General features: G+C 51.8%; 1 protein-coding gene across 2 annotated transcripts in view; it reads right to left on the bottom strand.

Annotated features, from left to right (window-relative positions):
* The window catches only part of TMPRSS9 (transmembrane serine protease 9), a 64,084-nt gene extending 51,301 nt beyond the window's left edge, over positions 1-12,783 (bottom strand). For both annotated transcript variants that reach the window (XM_045378467.3, XM_045378469.3), the window contains exon 1: positions 12,681-12,783. The gene's annotated coding sequence lies outside the window, so the exon portion shown is untranslated. The remainder of the gene's footprint in view (positions 1-12,680) is intronic.
* Positions 12,784-13,447: the final 664 nt, after the last annotated feature.

Below are 13,447 nucleotides of genomic sequence, written 5' to 3'. Positions count from 1 at the left end.
GTAATCCCGGCACTGTGGGAGGCCAAAGTGGGAGGACCACTTCAGGCCAGGTTTGAGACCAACCTGCCAACATAACAAAACCCCATCTTTCCTAAAAATACAAAAAAAAAAATTAGCCAAGCGCGCACCTGTAATCCCAGCTACTTGGGAGGCTGAGGCACGAGAATCATTTGAACCTGGGAGGTGGAGGTTGAAGTGAGCCCAGACTGCTCCACTGCACTCCAGCCCTGGGCAACAGAGTGAGACTGTGTCTCAAAAATCAATAAATATATAAAAATAAAAAAAGAAAGCAAAAGCTGAAGGCTGAATTCATCCTGGGTGAATTACCCATCTCATTATAATGCAAAGTCCATTTAAAACCCAAGTTTCTGACTGGGCGCGGTGGCTCACACCTGTCATCCCAGCACCTTGGGAGGCCAAGGAGGGAGGTTCACTTGAGGCCAGGAGTTTAGACCAGCGTGAGCAACATAGCGAGATTCCCATCTCCACAAAAAATAAAAATAATTAGCCAGGCGTGGTGGTGCACATCTGGGTTCCCAGCTACTTTGGAGGCTGAGGCAGGAAGATCACTTACACCCTGGAGGTCGAGGCTGCAGTGAGCTGCGATTGTGCCACTGCACTCCAGCCTGGGTGATAGAGCAAGACCTTGTCTCAGGAAAAAATAAATTTTTTTTAAAATTAAAAAAGAAAAAAGAGTTTAGAACACCCATATTTCTAAATTGAAATAAATTCTTACTAAGCTACAAAGTCCGTTTAGGGTTTTAAAAAAAAACAAACAAAAAAGTCAGCCAAAACAAAATCATTTAGTGCTGGGCAGACCAAAAATAAAACCTGCCCGTTTCGATGAATCTTTATCTTATCACTCAGATGCAGTGGAGACAGCCGGTCTCAGACAAGCGGGCATTTTAATTCAGAGAAAGGCAGAGAGAGAAGGTTCTGGAAGGTCCTTCACACTGCTAATCTCAGAGTACAAAATATCTTCTAGAGTTTTATTATCTTTTTTTCCAAAGACTGGGGGTGGGAGAGAATGAAACACACAGGTAGAAGGAGGGAAGATAGCCCATTTTGAGAAACAAGAGTGGGCACGGAGGTTCACCGGTGACCTTGAAGTGGGAAGAAGCCCTTGACAAAAGGAGGTATCATTTATATTTTTTTTAAAGCAATGTAGGAGGGTAAGTTACCGGCCAGGTTTGAGAGATACGTGAGAATGCTCCCAGGCAAACCAAAAAGAAAAATGTGTCACTTTAAAACCAAAGAGATCAGTAGGAGACTCGCCCACCCGCGTTACAGGAAAAAGCTTCGAGAAGGATGGACGTGGGATCTCAGATCTGAACTGTGCACCAAGATACAGGGAAGAAAAAAAGGATGGGCCGGGCATGGTGGCTCATGCCTGTAATCCCAGGACTTTGGGAGGTCAAGGCAGGTGGATCACTTGAGGTCAAGAGTCTGAGACCAGCCTGGCCCCCATCTCTACTAAAAATACAAAAATTAGCCGGGCATGGTGGCGGGCGCCTATAATCCCAGCTTGAACCCAGGAGGCGGAGGTTGCAGTGAACTGAGATCGCACCAAAATAATGAACCATCGGCATCGATGTCTCCAAATTGAGCCTGTGGCTCAACCAGCCTCTAACCCAACAGATGCCACTCTCCCGGCATCCTCTGGCCCAGTTGGGAGGCAGGAGGTCCTACTCTCATCTCAACATGGTGGTAATGGGGTGAGAGTCCCTGTCACCCAGTGACTCAGTTTGCTTTGGGGTGACCAGTTGTCCTGGTCCTGGTTTGCTCAAGGCTAGTTTTGTGTTTTTTGATTTTTGTTTTTTTGGTTTTGTTGTTGTTGAGAGGGAGTCTTGCTCTGTCACCCAGGCTGGAGTGCAGTGGCATGATCTCGGCTCACTGCAACCTCCACCTCCTGGGTTTGAGCGATTCTCCTGCCTCAGCCTCCCAGGTAACTGAGATTATAGGTGCCCACCACCACCTCCGACTAATTTTTTTTTTCTTTTGTATTTCAGTAGAGACGGGGTTTTGCCGTGTTGCCCAGGGTAGTCACAAACGCCTGAGCTCAGGCAATCCGCCTGCCTCAGCCTCCCAAAGTGCTGGCGTTACAGGCGTGAGCCACTGCGCCCAGCAGCTATTCCAGTTTTAACCTGGGACCTGGGACATCTGGTCAACCTACCCACTTCTGTCTTCATCTGTCAGGAACCATCTGGAGCCATATGGGGGCCCCCAAGGAGGGACAAGCAAGGACTTTGCGAGCAGAGCCATGAGTGACTGTGAGCAAGGCAGAAGCAATGTCTGTTTCCAGCCTCCAGATGAGACCAGCTGGGGAGAGTCTTGGTTCAGGGCCAGCGTGTCCTTAATGCCACTCTGAGACCTGCCAGTGTCTGTTTTCAAACAGGAGTGAGCTTCGGGCTCAGAGCCTTCGCAGAGGACATCCGGGGCCAGGGAGTAGGGTGACGGGAGGGAGGTATTGGCCTTAGGAGAAAAATTAAAGTGAGCTCCAAAAACCTCGGTCATCAAGATACATAATATTGTCACGCATTTTTTTCTTTTTGTTTTTTGTTTTGTTTTGTTTTGTTTTGAGACGGAGTCTCGCTCTGTCCCCGGGCTGGAGGGCAGTGGGGGGCAGTGGCCGGATCTCAGCTCACTGCAAGCTCCGCCTCCCAGGTTTACGCCATTCTCCTGCCTCAGCCTCCCGAGTAGCTGGGACTACAGGCGCCCGCCACGTCGCCCGGCTAGCTTTTTGTATTTTTTTTAGTAGAGACGGGGTTTCACCCTGTTAGCCAGGATGGTCTCGATCTCCTGACCTAGTGATCCGCCCGTCTCGGCCTCCCAAAGTGCTGGGATTACAGGCTTGAGCCACCGCGCCCGGCCCATTTTTTTCTTTTTGAGTTAGGGTCTGGCTCCGTCACCCAGGCTGAAGTGCAGTGGTACAATCTCGGCTCACTGCAGCCTTGAACTCTTGGGCTCAAGTGATTCTCCTGCCTCAGCCTCCCGAGTAGATGGGACAAGTACATGCTACCATGCTGGGTTTTTCTTTTTTTTTAATTTTTGTAGAGACGAGGTCTTGCTGTGTTGTCCAGTCTGGGATATGGATATATATATATATATATATATATATATATATATATATATATATATTTTTTTTTTTTTTTTTAAATGAAGTCTCTGTCACCGAGGCTGGAGTGCAGTGGCACAATATTGGCTCACTGCAATCTCTGCCTCCTGGGTTCATGCAATTCTCCTGCCTCAGCCTCCCAAGTAGCTGGGATTACAGGTACACACCACCACACCTTACTAATTTTTGTATTTTCAGTAGAGATGGGGTTTCGTTATGTTGCCCAGGCTGGTCTTGAACTCCTGACCTCAAGTGATCTGCCAGCCTTGGCCTCCCAAAGTTCTGGGATTACAGGCATGAGCCACTGCGCTTGGCCATCCTCAGTTGAGTTTCTGATGAGATCACAGCCCAGCCAACACTCTGATTGCAGCCTTGTCAGACCCTGAGCAGAGGAGCCAGCCAAACCATGCCCAGACACGCAACCCACAGAAACCACAAAACCATGAGACAGTAAACAGGAGCTGTTTCGAGTTGCTACATTTGCGGTAATTTGCAGAAAACTAGGTCAGATGCAGTGGCTCAGGTCTGTAATCCCAGCACTTTGGGAGGCTGTGGTAGGAGGATCACTTGAGCCCAGGAGTTTGAGATTAGTGTGGGCAACATAATGAGACCCCATCTCTACCAAAAAAAAAAAAAAAATCAAAAATTAGCCAGGGTGGTAGCACACACCTGTAGTCCCAGCTACCTGGGAGGCTGAGGCAGGAGGATCACTTGAGCCCAGGATGTTGAGGCTGCAGTGAGCTGTGATCAAGCCACTACACTGCAGCTTGGGTGGGGGTGACAGAGCAAGACCCTGTCTTAAAAAAACAAACAAAAGCTAATACAATCATTAACAGGCTTCTTAAATTTGACACTGACCAAACTGAGCTCTCATATCCCTCCTCACTCTTCTCATCTTCACAAAAATACCTGCTCCTCCCAGTCTTCCCAGTTCAGACAGCAGCTTCACTTTTATAGTCACTCGGGTACAAAAATTTTTTTTAAAAACCTGGGTTTGGCCGGGCGCAGTGGCTCACGTCTGTAATCCCAGCGCTTTGGGAGGCCGAGGTGGGTGGATCACCTGAAGTCAGGAGTTCGAGACCAGCCTGGCCAACATGGTGAAACCCCATCTGTACTAAAAATACAAAATTAGCTGGGTGCGGTGGCACACACCTGTAATCCCAGCTACTCAGGAGGCTGAGGCAGGAGAATCGCTTGAACTCGGGAGGCGGAGGTTGCAGTGAGCTGAAATTGTACCACTGTGCTCCAGCCTGGGTGACAGAGCGAGACTCTGTCTAAAAATAAAAATAAAATAAAAAATAAACTGGGTTTATCCTTGATGCCCTGGCACATCCCAAACCCAGTCCATCCAAAAACATTGTCGGGCCGTCTGCAGGGTAGATCTAGAATTGGGACCCTATGCCATGTTTAGCCCAGTCTAAGCAGAGCATTGCCCAGACTCCCAAAATGCCATTTCCATCTTCCCCTTCCTGGGTCTGTTCTCAATGGGGAGCCTCAGGGAGACAGCTAAGACCCGTGTCAGATGCCGTCCCGCCTCTGCCCAAACCTCCCCACAGCGACCGGGTCTAACCGTCCTCATCTCCAACCCCTCCCTCCCTCAGCCCCAGCTGCAATGGCCCCCTCGCTGATCCCCAAACACACACAGCATGGTCCAGCCTCAGGGCCTTTGCACAGGCTGTGTCTCCTGCCTGACATACTCAGCTATATCCTCCTGGCAGTCACCCCACTGTGCCCTTCACATTCTCTGCTTTATTTTTATTTTTATTTTATTTTATTTTATTTTATTTTTTTTTTGAGACGGAGTCTCGCTCTGCCGCCCAGGTTGGAGTACAGTGGCCGGATCTCAGCTCATTGCAAGCTCCGCCTCCCAGGTTTACGCCATTCTCCTGCCTCAGTCTCCCGAGTAGCTGGGACTACAGGCGCCCGCCACCTCACCTGGCTAGTTTTTTGTATTTTTAGTAGAGACGAGGTTTCACCGTGTTAACCAGAATGGTCTCGATCTCCTGACCTCGTGATTCGCCCGTCTCGGCCTCCCAAAGTGCTGGGATTACAGGCTTGAGCCACCGCGCCCGGCCTATTTTTATTTTTTTTGACCGCCACGTGCTGTCTCTCCATTCCATAGCCTAATGCTTCCGGAAAGAGCAAGTTATTTCCCTCTGCACCTCCAGCCCCACAAATCCAGAGAGTTACACTTTGATAACTATAGCTGGTACATCATTCCTCAAGAGCTATAACACTGGAAAATATTCCTTTAATAAAAATAAGTGGATAAGACCCGGCATGGTGGCTCATGCCTGTAATCCCAACATTTTGGGAGGCTGAGGCAGGTGGATCACTTGAGGTCGGGTGTTTGAGACCAGCCTGGCCAACATGGTGAAATCTGTCTCCACTAAAAATACAAAAATTAGCCAGTCATGGGCCGGGTGCAGTGGCTCACGCCTGTAATCCCAGCGCTTTAGGAGGCCAAGGTGGGAAGATCACGAGGTCAGGAGATCGAGACCATCTTGGCTAACACGGTGAAACCCCATCTCTACTAAAAATAGAAAAAATTAGCTGGGCGTGGTGGCGGGTGCCTGTAGTCCCAGCTACTTGGGAGGCTGAGGCAGGAGAATGGTGTAAACCCGGGGGGCGGAGCTTGCAGTGAGCTGAGATGGCATCACTGCACTCCAGCCTGGGCGAGAGAGCAAGACTCCCTCTGATAGATAGATAGATAGATAGATAGATAGATAGATAGATAGATAGATAAGCAAGCCAGTCATGGTGGCATGTACCTGTAATCCCAGCTACTTGGGAGGCTGAGGCAGGAGAATCACTTGAACCCAGGAGGCAGAGGTTGCAAGGAGCCGAGATTCCACCACTGCACTCCAGCCTGGGCAATGGAGCAAGACTCCGTCTCGGGGAAAAAAAAAAAAGGTAGATAAGCATTTTCTGTGTGACAGGTGTTATATTAAAATTTACAGTTATCATCTCATTTATTGCCACAGTTCTCCTGTGAGACTGGTTCTATTCTGACCAAAGACAAACTGGAGGCACAGAAGAGTTAGGTAACTTGCCTAAGGTTATAGATGTGGTGGTTTCTAAATATCCCCCACAATTATTTGCTCTCCTCACCTAGCAGAAGCTAATTTCCCTCTCTTTGAGTGTGTGTTGGACTTATTGACTCACTTGTAAAGAATAGAATGTACCAGAAGCAAGGGAGCTAGACTTCTGAAGTTAGATCATAGAAGCACTATGGCTTTGTTCTTTCTCTCCTGTGAATCACTAGCCCTGGATGAAGCAAGCAGCCATGTTGTCAGGATGCTCAAGCAGCAGTATGGTGATTCCCACGTGGTGAGGAACTGAGGCCTCCCACCAACAGCCACATGAGGGCACCAGCTTGGGAGTGGCTCCTCCTGCCCCAGACAAGCTTTCAGATGAGGCAGCCCTGGCCCATGTATTTTTTTTTTAAACAGAGTCTCACTCTGTCTCCCAGGCTGGAGTGCAGGGGCATGATCTCGGCTCACTGCAAGCTCCACCTACTGGATTCACGCCATTCTCCTCCTCAGCCTCCTGAGCAGCTGGGACTACAGGCATCCACCACCATGCCCAGATAATTTTTTGTATTTTTAGTAGCTGTGATTACAGGCACATGCCACCATGACTTAGCCACTGGCTTATTATTATTTTTTTTTTTTGAAAGGGAGTCTCACTCTGTCTCCCAGGCTGGAGTGCAGTGGCACGATCTCAGCTCACTGCAAGCTCCGCCCCCCCGGGGTTTACACCATTCTCCTGCCTCAGCCTCCCCAGTAGCTGGGACTACAGGCACCCACCAGCACGCCCAGCTAATTTTTTGAATTTTTAGTAGAGATGGGGTTTCACCGTGTTAGCCCCAATCTCCTGACCTTGTGATCCACCCACCTTGGCATCCCAAAGTGCTGGGATTACAGGCGTGAGCCACCGTGCCCGGCCCCTGGCCTATGTCTTAACTGCAACGTCATGAGAGACTCTGGGCCAGAACCACCCAGATAAATCCCTCCCAAATCCTTGCTCCACAAAAACTGTGACATAATAAATGTCTGTTTTTTTAGTTGGCTAACTTTGGGAGACATTTGTTATGCAGTAACCAATAACTAATACACAGGACTGCAGGTCCCAGGGATCTTCTGTCTGGTGTTCTTTTTTATTTACTTTTTTGTTTTTTGAGATAGGATTTCACTCTGTCACCCAGGCAGGAGTGCAGTGATGCAATCACAGCTCACTGAAGCTTCAACCTCCTGGGCTCAAGCAATCCTCCCATCTCAGCCTCCTGAGTAGCTAGGACTACAGGCGCATGCCACCACACCCGGCTAATTTTTTAAAACTTTGGTAGAGACAGGGTCTCCCTCTCTGCTTTTAATGTTTTCTAGTCACTCAAAACCACGGTTCAACCTCTAAAAGGAGAAATTCGGGCCCTTGGGTTCCCTTTTTTTTCCAAGCAGCTTCAATAAAACCCAAAGGTTCACCTCAGCTTCATTCTTGAGCTTCTAAATTTCTTCTGTTTCTCCATCTCTTCTTTTTTTAAAATTATTTATTTATTTATTTATTTATTTTGAGACAGAGTCTGGAGTGCAGTGGTGTTATCACAGCTCACCACAGCCTGCAATTCCTGGGTTGAAGCCATCCTCCCACCTCAGCTTCCTAAGTAGCTGGGGCTATGGGTGCACACCACCATGCCTGGCTGATTTTTAAATTTTTGTACAGATGGGGTCTTGCTATCTTGCTGAGCTGGTCTCAACTTCCTGTGCTCAAGTGATCCTCCTGCCTCAGCCTCCCAAATAGGTGGGACTACAAGCCGGTACCATCACACCCCCAGCCTCGGTCTCAGCTCTTTGGCTGTCTTGACCACCTGTCTGTGTAGGTTTTTTTGTTTTTGTTGGTTTGTTTGACTTTTCCTTCACCTAATCCAAGATGATCACAGTTTTCGGACACCTCCATCCCATTCGATTTCCCCATCCTTGGTCCCACGGCAGCCAAAGCCCGTTTATGGAACAGGCAGCTGTTGTCTGTCCCCTGTCCTCGGGCCTGAATCTAGCCGGGAAAACCTCCCCTCCTCCATCGCCCCAACATCATGAAATAAATCACTCAGCAAGCCTACAGGAAATTTAATAAGCTTGGTCTTTTTTTTTTTTTTTTCATTTTGTCTATGGTCTTTTTGTTAGCTTTCATGGGAAGAGGTGTTTGTGAGAAAACTATCTGCAGCAATGATATCTTGTGTTCTCAGCTTTATAATGTGGACAGAGGAGAAGGGAGTCAGTAATCGTGTGGGAGGGAAAACGCTGATAAACATGAGTGATACCAAGGGAAACAGAGAAACGCAGAGATTAAAAAATAACCTTCCAAGCGCTCACGAGTTGTATCATTTAAAATTAACACAGCTCCTAAATGCAATGTGGGATCCTGGATTCCAACGTAGAACAGAAATATCGGGGGGAAGACTGAGTGCGGCACCTACGGGGATGCCTTAGTTTTGCTCTTTGTTCTATGGTCAAAGGTATCAACGCAAGGGGACACCGGGTGGAGGGTGTGTGTGCGGGGACTCTCTGCACCATCTTCGCAACTAAAATTATCCCCCCAAATTTTTTTTAATAAAGGTAACGCGTAAACAAAACAACAAAGGGCTGGGTGCTGTGGCTCCCACCTGTAATCTCAGCGCTTTGGGAGGTCAAGGTGGATTCCTTGAGCCCAGGAATTCAAGACCAGCCTGGGCAACATAGTGAGACCCCATCTCTACAAAGCAACAACAGTGAAGAAAGCCTCTTATGCAGTTATGAGCGGATTACCCAGAATATGTTATCCTCTGCGTCCATTTCAGAGCCACACATAGAAACATCAGTGGTTCAGAACAGCCTGCGGGGCTGCCTCAACCATCAACTTCAATGAAACCCCAAGGTTCGCCTCAGCTTCATTCTTGGGCTCCTAAATTTCTTCTCTTTCTCCATCTTTCATTATTTATTTATTTATTTGAGACAGGGTCTCACTCCGTCACCCAGGCTGGAGTACAGTGGTGCAATCACAGCTCACTGCAGCCTCCAACTCCCGGGCTCAAGCAATCCTCCCATCTCAGCCTCCTGAGTAGCTGGGACTACAGGTGCTGGGTCCCAACAGCGTCCTGTTGGTGTAGGGCTCACAGGCTTACGAGAGTTGATCCATCCCTCCCAATAATCTCAGGGTACGCAGGTCCAGCTAATATCAGTATGCCCATTTACAGAGGAGGAGATTGAGGTGCGCGCTCTCTCACACTCTCTCTCACACACACACACACACACACACACACACACACACACACACACACACACAGTTCTTGGAATTTCAGTGACTCTTCCACGTTGCTGAGCAGCTTCTCTGTTATGCTCCCCAGCTAAGCCAGGTGAGCCTTGGGGACCGAGGGACACAGGGCCAGGAGCTGTAAACCCTGCCCCAGTGTCAGTGCCCAGGGTCCAGTCCTGCCTCCCCAGGCACCAGCTCCACCACCCACAGTTGCACGCACAGATGCACGGGGAAATCACGTGACTTCACTCCCTCCCACACACTCGCCTGTCCCCCCACCCCTCCCCAACAGCTCCTACATCAAATCTGCACCCATGTGTCCACTGTCAGAGAAGCAACGCCTTTGCCTTCATTCTGCCCTCACTTGGGATCCGTCTACGATGGCTCCACGTCGCCGCAAAGCCCTTAACCAACCACAGTGACAACAGGGTTTGAACTCCCATGCTCCAGCGTTCCTGCAAGCCCACGCACCAGCAGACAGAGTGCACAGCCTGGGCAACCGACCACCAACACCTTTTGCCTAAGGACTCTCCAAGCTCCATATTTTACACCCTAAATATCCCAAATTCTCAAAGGGAACTTTCGAGTGTGCATGAATGCTCTTTAGGGATGGGACCCAAAGTGCAGTGGGTCGCACGGTCCCCGGTTCACGTTCACATGCTGTGTGCAGCGGGGCACACACGGACTCCCATTCCGTGTGGCAGGACAAGCAGGCCCCGTGAGGCTCTGCAGGGTCCAATTACCCCCTGGTCAGGCCAGCCTGAGCACTGGGACCCTCATCCCCACGCCCAGATGAGAAGACTAGGAAGGGGGGATTTCCACACACAACCACCACCTCACACAACACAACCACACAACCACACACAACACATAACCACACACAACCTCACACAACCAAACACAACCACACACCACACATTACAACACAACTGCACAAATCTCACATACAATGACCATACAGCCAAACAACTTCACACATTTGGTCATACACTGATACAGTCACAACTCAACCATACACAGTCACACACAGATACGGTTACACACACACAACCATATGCTATAACCACACAGCTGCAGAAACCTCCCACGCAACACGCAACCACACACGGTCTCACACATGCAGTCACACACCCATACACACAATTACCCCTCCGCCACAATCACAAGGCACAATGACACACATTGCCGCACACAGCCACACGATCTCACACAACCACAATCCTATGCAATCACACAAACATCATGACATAACTATACGCAACCACACATGACCACACAACCGTACAACTCAGTTATACAGCCATGGACACACAACCACACAATTACACCACCATACACAACCACGCATGACCACATGACACACGACCACACCATACACAATCACACAATTACACAACATAAACAATCACGCATGACCACGCACATAATACACAATCACACACAAATCACACACGGCCATACGCAACCACAGACACAATTATATATATTGCCACACACAACCACACATCACACACAATCACAAGACCACACACAATCACACACAGCCACACAGCCACCTCACCCAGAATCTCACACACAGCCCCACCCGGCCGAGCCCTAGGAAAGGTCAGGAAGTCAGGACCACAGCTGTCCTGCACAGCATCCCTGACCTGCAAGGCGGCGGCCACCACGCGGACCACAAGGTGTTTGGGGCCATGAAGTCCTGCGGGGCAGTGCCCGAACCCGTTGGCAAGTCCCCAAAACCTTTGGCAACCCCGGGAGCCCATGCCTGGGTCTGAAGCCTGGTTTGACCCCCTATAAAATGAGGGAGGGAAACCGAAGGTCCCCGGGCCACAGAAGACCCTTGAGCACAGACCCTGTCCTGGGACCCCTCCCCAGTTCCCAGAATGTGGGTCACTCCTGGTCACTCGGGGATAACGCCAAGGTCCCCAGCCTGGGTTCCTGCCGGGCTAACTGAATCCAGGAGGACCCTCCCCCAGGGCAAATGCCGATAACCAACCTCATCTCAGGCCTTTCACTCTCCAATTGTTACCTGAAACGTCCCTGTGTGGGTTTATTCAGAAGTGCTCCCAGGATGAGAACTAGAGCAGGAGGAGACGCTCCAGTCAGATGCCCGGCACCCCACCCTAGACTCGCTCCCACCCCAGCCCAGCACCCTATCCCAGCCCCGCACCCCACCCCAGACTAGCTCCCACCCCAGCACCCTATCCCAGCCCCGCACCCCACCCCAGACTAGCTCCCACCCCAGCCCAGCCCCACACCCCACCCCAGCCCCACACCCTACCCCAGCCCTGCCTCCCAACACAGCCTCGCCTCCCATCCTAGCCCTGCTCCCCACCCCAGCCTCGCCTCCCACCCCAGCTTGGCCTCCCACCCCAGACCCCACCCCAGTAGCTGTCAGCCGCTTTCCTGCTGCTCCTGACCCCAGAGGGCTCCAGGCTGATGCTTGATTCTTGCTTTAGGTGAAGTTCACGGGTAGAAAAGAAAGGAGGACTCTGGGTGCGGATGGGGATGGGGAGGGCTTCGGTCGTCCCAGGCCCCTCCACGAACCAGGCTGCATCTAGGCAATTCAGTTGCATCCACACAATCCCAGCTACCTCCACATACCCTGGCCGCATCTACCCAGGCTGACCTCATCTACAAACCTCAGCCACATCTACACAGGTTAGATACATCCACGCAACCCCAGCCGCATCTACACACCGCACCTGCGCCCACGCAACCCCGGCGGCATCTACACACCACACCTGCGCCCAGGCAACCCCGGCGGCATCTACACACCGCACCTGCGCCCACGCAACCCCAGCGGCATCTACACACCGCACCTGCGCCCACGCAACCCCAGCGGCATCTACACACCGCACCTGCGCCCACGCAACCCCGGCCGCATCTACACACCGCACCTGCGTCCACGCAAACCCAGTCAGTCCATACAACCCCGGCTGCATCTACACAACGCACCTGAGTCCACACAACCCTGGCCACATTTACACACCGCACCTGAGTCCACACAACCCTGGCCACATTTACACACCGCACCTGCATCCACACAACCCCGGCCGCATCTACACAACCTGGCCATGTCTACATACCCAAGTGGCGTCCACACAGCCTCAGTTGCCTCTACACAACCCCAGTGGTGTCTACACAGCCTGGCTGCATCTACACAACCCCGCCATGTCTACCCAGCCCCAGAGGCGACCACACAACCCCAGGGCTTGGGAAACGGGGTTGGAGGAAGCGGGGGCTGTTCTGAGGTGCGGGGGCGACCGCGACTCACCGCACTTCGGAAGACGAGGCTGCACCGCTGCTGCCCAGATCCCGCCGGCCCCGAAGCGGAGCAGAAGCTGGAGCTGGGCCCTGGGCTGGAAGAAGGGAGGAGTGGGGCGGAGCCGGGTGGGGGAGCCGCCCTCACCCCCGCCCCCCGCCAAGCCCCTTCCCCGGCGACGCCTGCGACGGGCCAGAGGTGCCGCCCAGGCTTGGGGTCTCCGGAGGACAGGGGTCCCAGGGCTCTGCGACCTCCACCCTGGATACCCACCCCTGGCGGGAGCCGGCCCAGAATGGAAGACGATGGGGACTGGTGGAGTTGGGGGTAGCCAGGGATGAGAGTGGGCCCCGCCGCCGGGAGCCATGGGGTGGGGGGGTCCCGGCAGAGTGGGCGCTGTGGGCAGGTGGGCCCACCTGGGCAGGTGACCCGGGACAGGGCGCAGGGAGGGGTGCGCCCAGGACAGCCCTGAGGGCAGGTGCTAAGGGCATTTTCTTTTTTTTCTTTTTTTTTTTTTGAGACGGAGTCTTGCTCTGTCGCCCAGGCTGGAGTGCTGTGGCCGCATCTCAGCTCACTGCAAGCTCCGCCTCCCGGGTCTACGCCATTCTCCTGCCTCAGCCTCCCGAGTAGCTGGGACTACAGGCGCCCGCCACCTCGCCCGGCTAGTTTTTTGTATTTTTTAGTAGAGACGGGGTTTCACCGTATTAGCCAGGCTGGTCTCGATCTCCTGACATTGTGATCCGCCTGTCTCGGCCTCCCAAAGTGCTGGGATTACAGGCTTG

This window comes from Macaca fascicularis, chromosome 19 (assembly GCF_037993035.2).
Source record: "Macaca fascicularis isolate 582-1 chromosome 19, T2T-MFA8v1.1".
NCBI classification, from domain to species: domain Eukaryota; kingdom Metazoa; phylum Chordata; class Mammalia; order Primates; family Cercopithecidae; genus Macaca; species Macaca fascicularis.
The sequence above is the reverse complement of the archived record's forward strand: the minus strand, read 5'-3'. Positions and strand labels throughout refer to the sequence as shown.